Below are 16470 nucleotides of genomic sequence, written 5' to 3'. Positions count from 1 at the left end.
CACATTGTCCCCTCAAGGACTCAATGAACATCTTAATTTTTCCTGCTTTATATGAGATGGTCTCTTTTCTTTGCTCCCTCCCTTCTTCCCCCCCCCCCCCCCCCGTTTTCTCCTCTCCTTATCCCAGCCAGGGTATAGGTAGGTAGCCGAACCTTAGTAGGTTGCTGACCCGCCCCATACCCGGAAAAGAGAGCACTGAGCATGCACACTTCTCTACTGGCCACTCGCACACAGAGGTCTTAAGTCTCTGGAAGACGAATAGGCCACAGGGACCACATGATAGGCTGATAGTGTCACTGCGGGTACTGGAGCTGTACAGCGGTATCAGGGGCTCTGCAACACGCCCTCCGATCACGCTGTACAGCTCCGGCACCGCAGCGATATCATCGCCTGATCCCACAGTCCCTGTGGCCTCCTTCTTCAGAGACCGGGAACCTTCGTGTGTGAGCATCCGGGAAGTGAATGTTTGTGTCTGGGGTGAGAGGGGAAGGAGGATATACTCTGCCCAAAACAAACCCACCTGCCCCTTGCTCCAGTCACCCCAGCTGCCCTTCACACCCAGTTGCCCTCCTGCCCCAGTCACCCCCCTACCTCAGTCACCCCAGCTGCCCCAGTCAACCCCAGCTGACCTCATGCCCAAGTCACCCCAAGCGACCCACCTGCCTTAGTCATCACAACTGCCCCAATCACTCCCCACTTGCCCCAGTTACCCTGTCTACCCCTCTGCACCAATCACCCCCAGCTGCCCTTCTGCCCCAGTCACCTCCAGATGCCCATCTGCCCCAGCTGCCCCCTCCCCTAATGACCCCCAGCTGCCCCTCTGCCCAAGTCACCCCCAATGGCCCCCCTGCCCCTGTCACCCCAAGCTGCCCTTCTGCCCCAGTCCCCTCCAGCTGTCCACCTTCCCCAGCCCCCCCCCCACTTGCCCCCCTCCCCTGGTCACCCCCAGCTGCCCTTCTTTCCAAGTCATCCCCAACTACCCCCCTGCCCCAGTCACCCCTCACTTACCCCAGTTAAGTCCTTCTGCCCCATGCAGTTTTTTGCTCTAGGGCCCCATGAATCCTAGCTATGCCCCTGCATGTCACATGGCTATAAATATACTCATCAATAAATAGAAAGTTCTAATAAATGACATAAGAGGCTGCAGCTCTGAACCTGGAGATTTATTAACAATATAAAGGAGAATAATAAGCGTCTCCTTCATGGCTTCATCTTATCTGTTGTGGCTTGGTGTAGGAAGCCATGACTTTATCCATGGGGATTTTGTCTCCATGTCTCTCCCCCATATGTTTTACGAAGTGGAGTAGGACGCAACAGCCGATGGCTATAATTCTAAGTAGGATAAGAAGCCATTTCTTCAGAGATGATAGAAAGTTGTCAGTCCAATCCCCACTCATAACACGAGCTCGGTCTTTTTTGGCCTCATTAAAAAATCTCACCAGGATACCAGGGGCAGCTTTGGGTGTTGGATGATTCAGCTCTGGCATAGTAGTAGGAGAAGAAGAGGTCCCTTCAACCAGTCGGCGAAGTGTGTGATATGGCCGTGGAAGATTCCCTCTGTATGTTCTCCTCATTGGGATTACATACATACTGATGCATCTGTTAGGTGCAGGTTCTTCCATCATCTTGATTAGTAAGGCTGGAACCGCCATGTTGTCTTCTCTCTGATGCTTCCTGGTAATACACGGCCTCCCCTCCACAGGACTGCTGAGGAACAGGGACAGAAGGACAGTGAAACACAACATGTTGAAAACGTGAACTGGAAGAAAACCAAGGTTGTGGTCTGCAGGCTGTGATCAGTATAATACTGAAGATGCTGGACACTGTTTCTCTCAAAGAGGCAGCGAACAACTGAGAAGATTCCAGTGTAAGTTCACTATAGTAATTCTTGCTGCTTGTGACATCACCTACTATGACATCACCTGCCATTTTCTTACAATGGTTACAATACAATCACTATAAGGTTATGATGAATTTATATTCCAAACCCCCTATGGATATTACCAGGTAGAAGTATCAGATTAGCTACATCAGCTGCTTATCCTCTATATCGGAAGGACACGTCATTGCCTCCTGAAATAGAAAACACATTGGCCCAGAGTTATCACACTGTATAAAATAGAAACTGGTGTAAAGCTGAGCTGTGATTGGTTGCTTGGGGCAGTTCACATTAGTTTTTATTTTACTCAACTTGATAAATCTGTCAGTATTGTCCTCATACACCTCCTGTGATCGCTGGGTGCTGTCTCAGCAAGATTAGCTCTACAGAGAGTATCAGGGTGCTGTATTTCCCTGTAACTGGATTAATAGAACATAATATAATGTGAAAATCGTCAATAAAATCACAAAATAATGCAAACAGAAAACTATGTACAGTGTAACCAAAATGACCAAAAATACATTAATAGGTAAGGAAACAGTTACCAGCTATTTATACAACTGTAAATGGGCGCTGCCATTAACAACAGCTTTGTATATTTGGACAGAGGCCTTAAGATCCATCATGTCTGTAATTCACTTAATTTAAAAGAAATGTTTTTCTGGGTGTAAGTGAAAGTTATAACATTGGCCACTAGGTGTCGCTGTTTTGGCCCCTCTGCCTGCAGGTAATACATGTTTGCTTAGGACAACTGCTGATACGTTATTTTACCATGACTTTCTAATTTGTGATAAAATAATTAAAATTTCGAAAATCGTGGTTATTTTAACCCGACTGTGGTATTTGCAGTATAATGATGCCACTGTTGGCATGATTTAGTAGTACAATTCGAAAAATTGAGACAAAAATAGCATTATTTCACCTCAAATACCAAAGTCATTGTAACACGACGACCATTTTACAGCATTTTTTCTGAAAAGTTGTGTTATTTTACCACAAAATACACAATTGCCTGGTACCTGGTGGTACATCCTCTTTAACCTGTCCCGTTGATAGAACAGCGCTGTCACGGACAAGGTATTCATAAGCGCGGCGCGGCGCTTATGAATACAGTCTCCCCTGCTCCCAGCATCTAATTACAGATGCTGTCCGGGCGCGGGGGGTCTCCGGTACCGGCATTCCACGTCCGTGATCCGTCAGGATCACGGAACGTGGGAATGCAGCCTTAGTCCCCCGGCTGATGTGCGGCTGCCGGGGGTGTCCCATCCTGTCCCCGGCAGCGCGCGCATCAGAGAGCTCCCCGTGCGCCGGAAATCACAGCCACAGGCGCACGGGGAGCTCTCTGATGCGCGCGCTGCCGGGGACAGGACGGAACACCTCCGGCAGCCGTGCATCAGCCGGGGACCAGACCAGAGAGGCTCGACGGGGTAACGGAGGGTAGGTGAGTTGTGTGCTGTTTTTGTTTTATCTGCTGTGCAGGGGGGGGGGACCATATATATATATATATATATAAGGGAGAGAAGAGAGTGAAGAGGGGGGCCATCTATAAGGGGGGGGGAGGAAGAGGGGGACCATCTATAAGGGGGGGGGAAGAGGGGGACCATCTATAAGGGGGGGGAGAGGGGGACCATCTATAAGGGGGGGGGGAGAGGGGGACCATTTATAAGGGAGGGGGGAAAGAGGAGGACCATCTATAAGGGAGGGGGGAAAGAGGGGGACCATCTATAAGGGGGGGGGAAGAGGGGGACCATCTATAAGGGGGGGGGGGGAAGAGGGGGACCATCTATAAGGGAGGGGGGGAAAGAGGGGGACCATCTATAAGGGGGGGGGGAAAGAGGGGGACCATCTATAAGGGGGGGAAGAGGGGGACCATCTATAAGGGGGGGAGAGGGGGACCATCTATAAGGGGGGGGGAAGAGGGGGACCATCTATAAGGGGGGGGGAAGAGGGGGACCATCTATAAGGGGGGGGAAGAGGGGGGCCATCTATAAGGCGGGGAGAGGGGGACCATCTATAAGGGAGGGGAGAGGGGGACCATTTATAAGGGAGGGGGGAAAGAGGGGGACCATCTATAAGGGGGGGGGAGAGGGAAGAGGGGGACCATCTATGAGGGGGGGAGAGGGGGACCATCTATAAGGGAGGAGGGAAAGAGGGGGACCATCTATAAGGGGGAAAGAGGGGGACCATCTGTAAGGGGGGGAAGAGGGGGACCATCTATAAGGGAGGGGAAAGAGGGGGACCATCTATAAGGGAGGGGGGAGAGGGGGACCATCTATAAGGGGGGGGGAGAGGGGGACCATCTATAAGGGAGGGGGGAAAGAGGGGGACCATCTATAAGGGGGAAAGAGGGCGACCATCTATAAGGGGGGAAGAGGGGGACCATCTATAAGGGAGGGGGGAAAGGGGGACCATCTATAAGAGGGGGGGGGGGAAAGAGGGGGACCATCTATAAGGGAGGGGGGAGAGGGGGGGCATCTATAAGGGAGGGGGGGAGAGGGGGACCATCTATAAGGGAGGGGCGAGATGGGGACCATCTATAAGGGAGGGGGGAGAGGGGGACCATCTATAAGGGAGGGGGGAGAGGGGGACCATCTATAAGGGAGGGGGGAGAGGGGGACCATCTATAAGGGAGGGGGAGAGGGGGACCATCTATAAGGGAGGGGGGAGAGGAGGACCATCTATAAGGGGGGGGAGAGGGGGACCGTCTATAAGGGAGAGGGGACCATCTATAAGGGAGAGGGGACCATCTATAAGGGGGGAAGAGGGGGACCATCTCCTAAAAGATCAGCACCCTCCTCTCCTGACATCCTTTGTGCTGCTGGGACTTCTCCTATAGGATTAGCACCCTCCTCTCCTGACATCCTCTGTGCTGCTGGGACCTCTCCTATAGGATTAGCCCCCTCCTCTCCTGACATCCTCTGTGCTGCTGGGACCTCTCCTATAGGATTAGCCCCCTCCTCTCCTGACCTCCTCTGTGCTGCTGTGACCTCCCCTATAAGATCAGCCCCCTCCTCTCCTGACATCCTCTGTGCAGCAAGGGACCAAACATTATGTTTATTGGGGACAGCAGTGTGTGTGTGTGTGGGGGGCAGTAGTGGATTATAATGTGGGCAGATTGACGGGGGGGGGGGGGGGGGGGGGGGGCCGTCATACTATAGTTCGCCTCGGGCAGCAGAGAGGCTAGAATCACCCCTGCCTCCCCCCAACTTTCTTTATTTCATCCAAGCCTTGCCGCTGTCATAGACAAACATGCTGTATGACAATAAACAAGCAGAGGAGCAGAAACAGCGACACCTAGTGACCAATATTATAACATTTAACAAAGTGAATTACATGTTAAATATTGAGACCTCTGTCAAAATATGCAAACAAGGACGCCCATTTTACTGTTTGCTCTTTGTGTGTGCAATTATAAACTTTACTGCTGACATAAAGCCAACATATCTATTAATGTAACACCTTATACTACAAAATACTGACATCTTTATTCTAAGACATATCCCCTCAGATGGAGAGTATCCTGCAGGTCATTATGGGACAGAAGAGAAGGTACACCACACCACCACACTATTTTCCTCCCGGGAAGAGAAACAAGTTATTGAAGGAAAAGAAGCATGGTGGCTGGAAAGGACCACACTAGATGTGACTGTCTCTATAGCTGCGAATATAAGGAGAGAGGACTAAATAACAATGTCACAGAAAAGACATCAGAGAAAAAACCCAGAGATTGGGAGCACTCCAATGGCTCTGTTCACACTGCAGGCTGCACACTGGATGTGGCTAAAGTACCGACAAAAAAATCAAAATGTGCAAATGCAACCTACAGGTGCAAAGGCTTACGGTACATACATCCCCCACCCCCGGTGTACACACTGTTAGCAGTTCTTTCCCTGATCAGATTCCCCTAATAACAATATGACTGATCTGTATGTCTCAGTTATTACGCCCCCTTCCCAAGTAATAGTGACACCTGTAGCCATTAGTAATGCCCCATTCCCCAATAACATGGACCCCTATAGCCAGATATAATGCCCCATTTCCTATTACCAATAATAATGCTCCTGTAGCTAGATACAATGGTTCCTGTAGACAGATATGCCCCCTATAGCCAGTGATAATGCCTCAGTAGCTCTCCACCAATACAACACCCTCTGCAACTACATATTTCCCCTGTAATGAGGTTCAATATCCCATATAGCCAGATAGACCTTTATATTGAGATTATACATCTTGTATACAGATACAATGCTCAAGTAGCCAGAGATGCCCCCTGTAGCCCGATACAATTTCCTTATTAGCTAGATAGAACCCTGTAGCCAGAAACAATGCCCCTATACCCAGATACAATACCTCTTACAACTAGATATGCCCCTGCAGCTAGAGGTAATGTCCCCTGTAGCCAGATACAATGCACAATGTGGTTACTAACAATTCCTCCAGGGCCAGTTATGCCCCGTAGCCAGATACATTGCCCCTTGTAGCAAGATACAATGCTTGTGATAAATAGATGTGACCCCTGTAGCCAGACACAATGCTCCTGTAGCAAGTGACAATGCTCTCTATACTCAGATATGGTCCCTGTAGCCAGAGACAATGCCCCTTTGCAGCTATATATGCCACCTGAATGAGGTGCAGAATCTGCTGTAGCCATATACAGTGCGCCCCCTGTAGCCAGATACAACGCCTATATAACCAGTTACAATGGCTCTTACAACTAGATATGCCTTTGTAAACTAATGTAATGTCACCTGTAGCCATATATATATAGTATAGCCTTATACCTAGTCCCCTTTGTAGCCAGATATGCTCTCAGTATCCAGATACAAAGCCTCTATAGCCGTATACAATGCACCTTGCAACTAAATAATCTCCCTGTAACTAGATGCAATGTCCTATGTAGACAGATATGGTCCTTGTAACTAGTTTAAATGCACCCTGTACCTTGTAATAATGTCCCCTGTCGTTAGATGTGATGGTCCCTTAAGCTATACATAATGCCCCCTGTAGCCAGATGCTAGCCCTCAATAGTTACAAATGCCCCCTGTAGCCAGATGTGTGCCCTTAATAGTTACATATGCCCCCTGTAGCCAGATGTGTGCCCTTAATAGTTACATATGCCCCCTGTAGCCAGATGCATGCCCTTAATAGTTACATATGCCCCCTGTAGCCAGATGTGTGCCCTTAATAGTTACATATGCCCCCTGTAGCCAGATGTATGCCCTTAATAGTTACGTATGCCCCCTGTAGCCAGATGTGTGCCCTTAATAGTTACATATGTCCCCTGTAGCCAGATGTGTGCCCTTAATAGTTACATATGCCCCCTGTAGCCAGATGTGTGCCCTTAATAAGTTACATATGCCCCCTGTAGCCAGATGTGTGCCCTTAATAGTTACATATGCCCCCTGTAGCCAGATGTATGCCCTTAATAGTTACGTATGCCCCCTGTAGCCAGATGTGTGCCCTTAATAGTTACATATGCCCCCTGTAGCCAGATGTGTGCCCTTAATAGTTACATATGCCCCCTGTAGCCAGATGTATGCCCTTAATAGTTACGTATGCCCCCTGTAGCCAGATGTGTGCCGTTAATAGTTACATATGCCCCCTGTAGCCAGATGTATGCCCATAATAGTTACATATGCCACCTGTAGCCAGATGTATGCCCTTAATAGTTACATATGCCCCCTGTAGCCAGATGTGTGCCCTTAATAGTTACATATGCCCCCTGTAGCCAGATGTGTGCCCTTAATAGTTACATATGTCCCCTGTAGCCAGATGTATGCCCTTAATAAGTTACATATGCCCCCTGTAGCCAGATGTATGCCCATAATAGTTACATATGCCACCTGTAGCCAGATGTATGCCTTTAATAGTTACATATGCCCCCTGTAGCCAGATGTGTGCCCTTAATAGTTACATATGCCCCCTGTAGCCAGATGTGTGCCCTTAATAGTTACATATGCCCCCTGTAGCCAGATGTGTGCCCTTAATAGTTACATATGCCCCCTGTAGCCAGATGTATGCCCTTAATAGTTACATATGCCCCCTGTAGCCAGATGTGTGCCCTTAATAGTTACATATGCCCCCTGTAGCCAGATGTGTGCCCTTAATAGTTACATATGTCCCCTGTAGCCAGATGTGTGCCCTTAATAAGTTACATATGCCACCTGTAGCCAGATGTATGCCATTAATAGTTACATATGCCCCCTGTAGCCAGATATGGCCAGGAGGCCAGGAGGATTTGTTTGCCTCATTTGGGGGAGAAGGAGCCCCCATTTACCACCAAAACAGGAGGACAGGACTCTCACAACATCTAGTGGGGTCAGGAGGAGGTGCCTTTAAAGGGGTAATCTAGGTAACTAAAAAGGTGTTACATTTCCTCCCTCGCCAGCATCTCACTTCTGGTTTGGTCTCATCTCCTACCAACATCTCCTGACCTGGCATAAGGGCGGCGAGCTGAGACAGTGGGGCAGGTACTTTGTTGTGAATGTCGCATGTGGGTGAAACCAGTTGCGGCCAATGTACAAGCAATGTTGTCTGATGTCATCATGACACTGTGAGTACATTTGCCACTGCTGGAGGAGGCTTTCACCCACATGTGGTGATCACAGCATAGTACCTGATCTACTGTCTCAGACCTTAGCCAAGTCAGAAGATGTTGGGATGAGATGAGTCGGAACTGGAAGTGGGACCCTGTTAAAGGGGGAAAGGAAACACCTTTTTTAGCTCCCCAGATAAACCCTTTAAACATCTAGAGGCAAATTAGGGGCCCATAAGATCAGGAGGATGTATTTGCCTCACATGGGGGAAGGAGGAGCCCCTCTATAACAACAGTGACTGGAGCAAAAGACTCCCTTAACATCTAGAAGAGTCTTCAGGCAATAACATCTAGTAGCAAATTAATAGAATTTATCATCAAGATGATTCATTAGTGTCAGACGGGAAAGAGTGTTAGAGCTACTCACCCATCCATGCTGTCAATGACAGGGCTGGCATCAGCACCTGATAAAACCAAACAAGTGGTGGGGCCTCCTTCTCCAGTTTACCCTGCCCTATCCTTTATGTCATTTGAAAGGTTTTAGCAGGGGGAAAGGTGGTTTTCTGCTTTAGACCTCAGAAAATTAGATACAATTCACAAATTCTCAAAATATGTTATATTAATATTACCCTCTAAGCCCAAGGGAGGGGCAACTCTTCAGCCATGGCTCCCTAGAGGTTTCCTCCACAGTTGGGGGGTTTCCTCGCCTGAGTGCTGCTGAGTGACTCTTTGTGAGTTTGGGTCTTTTTTTCAGTGTCATGTAATTTTAAATAAAATATGACACCTAATTACAATGTGTTGTGTTTTTATTTTGCTTCTCTGGTTTCACTTATTTTGCTTTGGAGTTTGAGGTTTATCACATATTGCAGAGTCACAAAACCAGACATCTGCCCACCAAAGAAAAACCTCCATCGTTTAACCTTCATCACAGGCATCTCAGTAGATCTTTGTATGCATCTGTTTCTTGAAATTGCATCCATAGTGTCCAAGTAGTGGTGAATTTTTTATTAGACGATTTAAGTTCAGAGGGGAGATCTTCCATTTATATTAGTTAGGGACTCGTGTATCAGAAGACCTGCACGTGGTACATGAGGCAATATGGTTTGGCCAAATTATATACTAACTTCTGATGTTGGTTTTAAATGTAGCTGAACAAGCTTTCGTGTCAGCCATGGGTGCGATGTGCAGCCATTTCTGTCTTTTTGGCTTGTGCATATTTTATGTATTCTGTCCCTTTTTTCATTGTGGCTAGCACTCGTGCTGTGTAAGACCCATGTGATCCAAATTAGCAGGAAGCACCTGTGTACATAAGGGGAGGATCTCCTAGTATTCTCCCATTCTACCTGCAGAGGAATGGAGAGAGGTAAGAGCTTGTTCACACTTGTGTTGCTTGGCGTCCACTTTTTCCGCCGGTGGCGCCTGCGGGGTTCGGGGGTGCCCTTTTGGGTCTGGTCCTGTGACAATGGGGTTGCAGGGCCATTCCGTGGCCCCCCTTCTCTGCTTATGCACGTTTTGCGGGGATTGTGGTCGCTGACCGGCACAGTGATGTTGTTTGGTTAGGGACTCATGTGTATCAGAAGACCTGCACGTGGTACATGAGGCAATATGGTTTGGCCAAATTATATACTAACTTCTGATGTTGGTTTTAAATGTAGCTGAACAAGCTTTCGTGTCAGCCATGGGTGCGATGTGCAGCCATTTCTGTCTTTTTGGCTTGTTCCATTTATATTAGGTCATTCACCTTAGAGACCCATAGTGTGAGTGATGGAGGGGCCTGTTGTTTCCAGCAAATCGGTATACACGCCCTGGCAGCCATAACCAGGAAACTCAGCGTCGTAAGGGCTCTTTGGCTGCGCACAATGTCTCAAATTGGGTAAGTGATCTGTCATATTGCTCAGGGGGAGGTAAAGAAGTCAGATAGTGTCGGAACTGTGCCACTCTCCACAGGCCTAAGGGGACAGGTTCTGTCATGTTATGTAAATTATCGGCTGAGAGCCATTGTTGGTCTTTAATAAAGTGCAGCGCCCTAAAAGTCTCCACTTTTATCCAATCTCTGAATACCTTGTCCCTAAAACTAAGGCTAAAAGCGGAGTACCCAATATGGGCGTCATTTTGGAGGTAAGAGGAACAAAATGTTGCCTCATCACCTTATCTGAGCATGTGATTAAGGTCAGTCCGATGGTAGGATGATATTTAACATCTGAGAGACTATCGATTGCAATCCACGCTATTCCTTTAAGAGGGACACCAGTATATGATTGCTCAATCGCCACACATGTTTTCTAGTGCCATTGTGACACTAATCAATGACATTTGACAGATGAGTGGCCAGATAATATTTTTTTAACATCAGGCAACCCTATCCCACCGTGGTCTTTAGGACGGACCAGAAACGCTCTGCGAATGTGTGCTGGTTTGTTTCCCCAGATAAAGCGTGTTTGTATGGAAGACATGGTTTTAAAAAATGCTACAGGGATGTGAATTGGCAAACATTGTAAAGGAATAATATTCTGGGCAGGATGTTCATTTTGTAAATGGCACATCGGCCAAACCAAGTATGAAGACCTGTCTTCCAGCGTTCACAGTCCATCCTAATGCAGTGTCCCAGAACAGAGTATTTATCTGTAATTTTACATCTGCACCTTTATTGTGGTTAGTTCTGTTCTGGAAAGATAGTCCCACTGCAAACTGTGTATATTAGGTCACCCCTCTCAGTATTCAGGTCTGTTATTTCACTTATTTCTTATGTACATTCAGTGCAATGGTGTGATGATGCAATGGCATGGTGAGTCACGTGACTTGTCCCTGGCTGCCATAGTAACCCCAATAGCCGTCGAGCTTTGGCTGGGGATGCTATGTCACTTCCTGTCCACCTCAGTCTTCCCTCTACCTTCAAAAGGGAAGGGTGCGTTTCTCTGTTGTCTACCTCAAGACCTTCTCTCCACCTTCAGGGGAGAAGGACGTGTGCTCTGCAGGTCCTGTGATACAAGGCCGCAATCCTGCGGTGCCAGCTCCAGTGCTGTCCAGAAGTACTCCGGTCTAGTCGAGACCTTCTTCCTCATTCTCAGCAAAGATCTGGGTTCCGTTCTTCAGTCACTACTTCTCTCATCATCTAATCTCATCAACAGCAAGTATTCAGTTCAATCCATTCCGCCCAGTATCATATCTCCAGCACTACTACTCCCATCATTCAGTTTCCTATTGCTTTGAGTAACGCCATCATCACAGCCTATTGCAGCATCATCCATTCCTCAGTTATATCCAAGTCTGCTTTAATCCTGGTTGCAACCAGAGAGACTGTTGCTATTGGTTACCACCGTTACAATAAACGCACAACTACTGTTGTTTCTGACCCCTGGCATTGGTCTAGTTATTGGTGCCTTGACTAGGGACAACGAAGAATTGCCCGGGCCCGCATGGTCAGGTTCCCGTGGGTTAGTCAGCTCCCCTCGTGCCAATACCGTGACCTAACATCTGGCAACTGGCTACCCGGGTCCTACCCAGTACTACCACCTACTACTACCCTCAGCGGGAAGCCCCAGCGCACTAATAGTAGTGAGTAGAGGCACATAGTTACGTTGGTACAAGGTGTTAAGATCAGAGGCCAGGTAAATCCCCAAGTATTTGATAGTATGAGCGGTCCAAGTAAAGCTAAAGGATGCGCATAGATCATCAACCACCCGCACCGGTAATGAAATGTTCAAGGCTTCTGATTTTGTAAAATTGATTTTAAAGTTGGTAAGTCTGGCAAAAGTGGCAAATTCAGCCATTAAATTGGGTAAAGCAACTCATGGGTTAGAGATAAAAAACAGTAGATCATCAGCATATGCTGCTATTTTGTACTGAGTGTTGTGAATTGTTATCCTTTCAATGCTGCGGTTCGCTCTGACATAGCACAGGAACGGTTTAAGGGTCAAAATAAAAATAAGGGGGAGAGGGGGCATCCCAACCTCGTGCCATTATAGATTTGGAAACTCTCAGAGAGGATCCCATTCACTTTTACTCTGGCACTGGGAGCAGCGTATAAGGACGACACCCACGCGAGGAATGTGGGACCTATTCCCAAAAACTTCAAGGTTTCCACCATGAAGGACCAATTAGCCAGATCAAAGGCTTTTTCAGCATCTGTTGAAAGGAGCATAAGCGAGGAATTCGTTAGATAAGCCTTGTGGATCAGGTTAATGGCCTTCATGGTGTTGTCCCTCGCCTCCCTGCCAGGCATAAAGCCCACTTGGTCTGGATGTACGATTGGGTCTAAAAGAACTGATAAACAGGAAGCCAAAATCTTGGAAAAAAGTTTTAGGTCTACGTTTAACAGGGAGATTGGCCTCTAGTTGGCACAGGATGCTCCATCCTTTCCCGGCTTGGGAATCACCGCTATGTGTGCACGAGTGGCATCTAGTGGCTGGGAGGCCCCCCGGAAATAGAAATAAAAGCTGAAAGAAAATGTGGGCTAAGAATCTCCAAGAATGTCCTGTGATATAACAGACCGGACCCCTCTGGACCAGGGGCCTTGCCAGCTTGTTTAGACTTAATTGCTGATGCGAATTTGCAATAGCAGAAGGGGTATTTACCTGGGTGTCTGCTCCAGTCTGTATGTGAGGTATATAAGATTGAAGTTGTTGTGCTCGCACGGCTTTGGTCAGAGATCGACCACATTTATTCCCAAATTCATAGAAGTGGCGTCTACATTTAGCTAGTTTAGCTTTGGCTGACTTGGTAAGGTGGGTTCTAAGCACATCTCCGGCTTGCACTAAAGATACCCTAGTATCCTCTGAGTGTTTTTTTTTTAATGCAAAGCCTCCAGAGCGTGTACATTACCTAAAAGCTGTAAAGTTTTAGAGGAATTATTCTTTTTGAGTCTCGCCCCGTGCTTTATCAGGATCCCTCTAGCTAAACATTTGTGTGCCTCCCAAAGAGTTCCAGGTAAGATATCATTAGAAGCGCTAAGCGTGAAATATACTGTGAGGGAATTTTTAAGATCTGCTAGGACCACTATATCTGTGAGAAGGGAATTGTTAAGTCTCCTGTGCCATTGTCGTGGGATAGGAAAGGAGAGTCTAATAACGCAGAAGGTGATAGAGCCTATTTGTGTCTCAGTGAGAAGGTGAAGATACCTATGCATGAGGAAGAAATAGTTAAGTCTGGAGTAGACGTCTCTAGCCGGAGTAAAATGAGAAGTCTTTATCACGGGGGTAAAGGGTGCGACTGATGCTCAGTCAGGCTTTCATCGGGAGGCGCCGAGAGAGATCAGTCAGTGGTTCATCTACTTCCAGAGGTTGGTCTTCAGTACGTGAGATTCTGGCATTCATCCTCCTTCTTCTGGGGACCACAGCCGGATTGTCCTGACGTCCCAACACCAACCAGTCCGGTAGAGGGATAGCAGGGATATTCAAGAATAAGAACAGGTCTCGTAAATCATCTGGGTGATGTAGCAGAAAAGTAGAGGTATCTTTCCTGGTAACCACATGAAATGGGTGTCCCCACCTGTAAGAAGCTCCCACTTCATGAATTTTAGACAGCAGTGGTTGTATCAACCTGCAGCATAATAAATCTCTAGGAGCCACTGCTTCCCCCTGGAACATTCTGGCAACTCTATGTACTCTGTCAATTCGGAAAGTAGCATCTGTGGGTCTGTTCGTTAGTTGGTTAAAGAGGCATTGCACCCTGACAGAGAGATTGTCCGCATTAGGAAGCTGAGGGAGACCTTTTATCCATACATTATTTCTCCTGCCTCTGTTTTCTTGATCATCTAGGTGTAGCGCCATAGTTTGCAAATGGCAACGGTTCGCTTGTGCTTCCTGTTCAAGAAGCAACACTCTAGACTCTAGTGCTGCAGTATTTGCCTCATTAGTAGATGTTCTGGTGGACAATTGCTCAATGTCACCTTTAACAGACTCTATAGCTTGCTGTTGTGAAGCCTCTATGGGTTGTACTATGTGCAATATATCATCTTTAGAAGGCAAAGCCTGTATGAGCTCCCTCAGCACATGCAGCTCATTTTGCAGTGTGCCTGCTGACATGGCGTCCGAGGTCTGCGACATGGCGCCACGCGTGGGAAAACTACTGGGAGGTGGAGGAAGGGAGTCCCTGTCACCAACTGGAGACCGGGAAGGAGACCGGGTGCCCATTGGCATGCTGTCTCCCACTGACCACCCAGATGACGATGGTGAGGAAGCTGCGTCCATGCCGTCTTCCCTGTGAGTCGGCGCCATGACAGATGCAGGGCCTCGCTGCGCGTCAGGGCTTGAGGAGCGGTGGAACCTTTCTAGGCTGTGCCGAAGCGTCGCTGTGCGGGACAGGCAATCGGGGGTCTTGATGGGCGGCTTCTTGCGGTGCACGGGCATCCCAGCGACAGAATTGGGGTCTGAAAAGCTGCTGTGTTGTGCTGCTATGGAGGGAGCTCCTCACTGATTCTTCACACCGCCATAGCTATGCCACGCCACACATCTAGATACTTGTGTCAACCTGAAAGTGTGTCTTGCTGTTTATGGGGGATTTATTACTGTGTAAGTAGGCAAACTTGGGAGTTCAGCAGTGAGGGAAGTTGTATGAACATTACACCTATGGGAAGCTTGTATCATTAGACAGACAATCCCACTGCAAGTAAGGATTCTCAACGAAAATGACAGGGAAGGTATCCACTGTGGACATGTGTGAACCCACCCAGAATTCTGGCTAAAACTAAAAATATTTTGTCAAGACCCAGTGGGCAATGCCTGCTCAGCTAGACAGTGTCCTGCCCCAGTCACCGACTGGCTGTGTGGTCATTGTTGCAGAAACAATGGTGTAGAATGGTAAGATAGTAGCATGTGAGGAGAATTGACCTAAAAATACTGCTCCTTCTCTGATTCCGCCACCCCTACTACTCTCCCAGCAGCTTTGCTACATTTAAAGTTGACTTGCTAAGTATTACATCTCCCATTTTGCTAATAGAGGCCTGTGTAAACTAACAGCTTTCAGCGTAACGTCTGTTCTCTGATCTGAGGATTCTCACAGGCCGTTTCAGCAGTAGGAAGTGTAACAACTGTCAGTGACCAGAACTAGAACACTTATTTCTGGTCTGGGCAATAGTGATGATGATAAGGATATCAACATAACATTCTCTCACCTTTGCCTATGAATACCCCCAAACACCTCAAGTCTCTGAACTCCTCTCCTTTCCCCTGATGAATCTAGCAACTTCTTCCTTTCACTTACAGAAAAAAAAAATTATATACGGCATGTTACTGTGTTGCATAGTCTAGAGTCTTAAAAGTACCGCTGCTAACCAGGGCTGTGAAGTCGGAAAAAATTGACCGACTCCGGTCTTTAAGAAATTTTGAATTGAGTTTTGATTAAAATTTTATACGTTTTGCTCATCAATGTATTTTATAAGCAACATTCTAATAGGACACTGGCCCTATTATATAAGGGTGGTCGGGGAAAAGTTGTCGGTCACTATTTGGCTGTTCTCTTCCTGAATGCTGGATGATTGTATATGAGCAGCAGTGTAATATAAAGATATCCTGTGTAATATAGAGGAGGAGAAGAAGAAGACATAACTAGTGTAGCAGTGTGTGTGCGTGTGTGTGCGTGCTATGGCTGCAGCAGGCTGTGTGTGTATGTACTATGGCTGTAGCAGTGTGTGTATGCTGTGGCTGCAGCAGGCTGTGTATGAGTATGTGCGCTATGGCTGCAGCTGTGTGTGTTTGCTATGGCTGCAGCAGGCTGTGTGTGTGTTTGCTATGGCTGCAGCAGGCTGTGTGTATGAGTGTGTGCGCTATGGCTGCAGCTGTGTGTGTGCGCGCAATATGGCTGCAGCAGGCTGTGTGTGTGTGTGTGAGCTATGGCTGCAGCAGGCTGTGTTTGTGTGTATGTGTGTTATGGATGCAGCAGGCTGTGTGTGTATGCTACGGCTGTGCTGTTCTCTTCCTGGATGCTGGAAGACTGTATAAGAGCAGCAGTGTAATATGAAGATATCCTGTGTAATATGGAGGAGGAGAAGACATAAGTAGTGTAGCAGTGTGTGTGTGTGCTATTGCTGCAGCAGGCTGTGAATGTGTCTGCTATGGCT

The sequence above is a fragment of the Dendropsophus ebraccatus genome, chromosome 9 (assembly GCF_027789765.1).
Source record: "Dendropsophus ebraccatus isolate aDenEbr1 chromosome 9, aDenEbr1.pat, whole genome shotgun sequence".
NCBI classification, from domain to species: Eukaryota; Metazoa; Chordata; class Amphibia; order Anura; family Hylidae; genus Dendropsophus; species Dendropsophus ebraccatus.
This window is presented reverse-complemented; position numbering follows the sequence as displayed.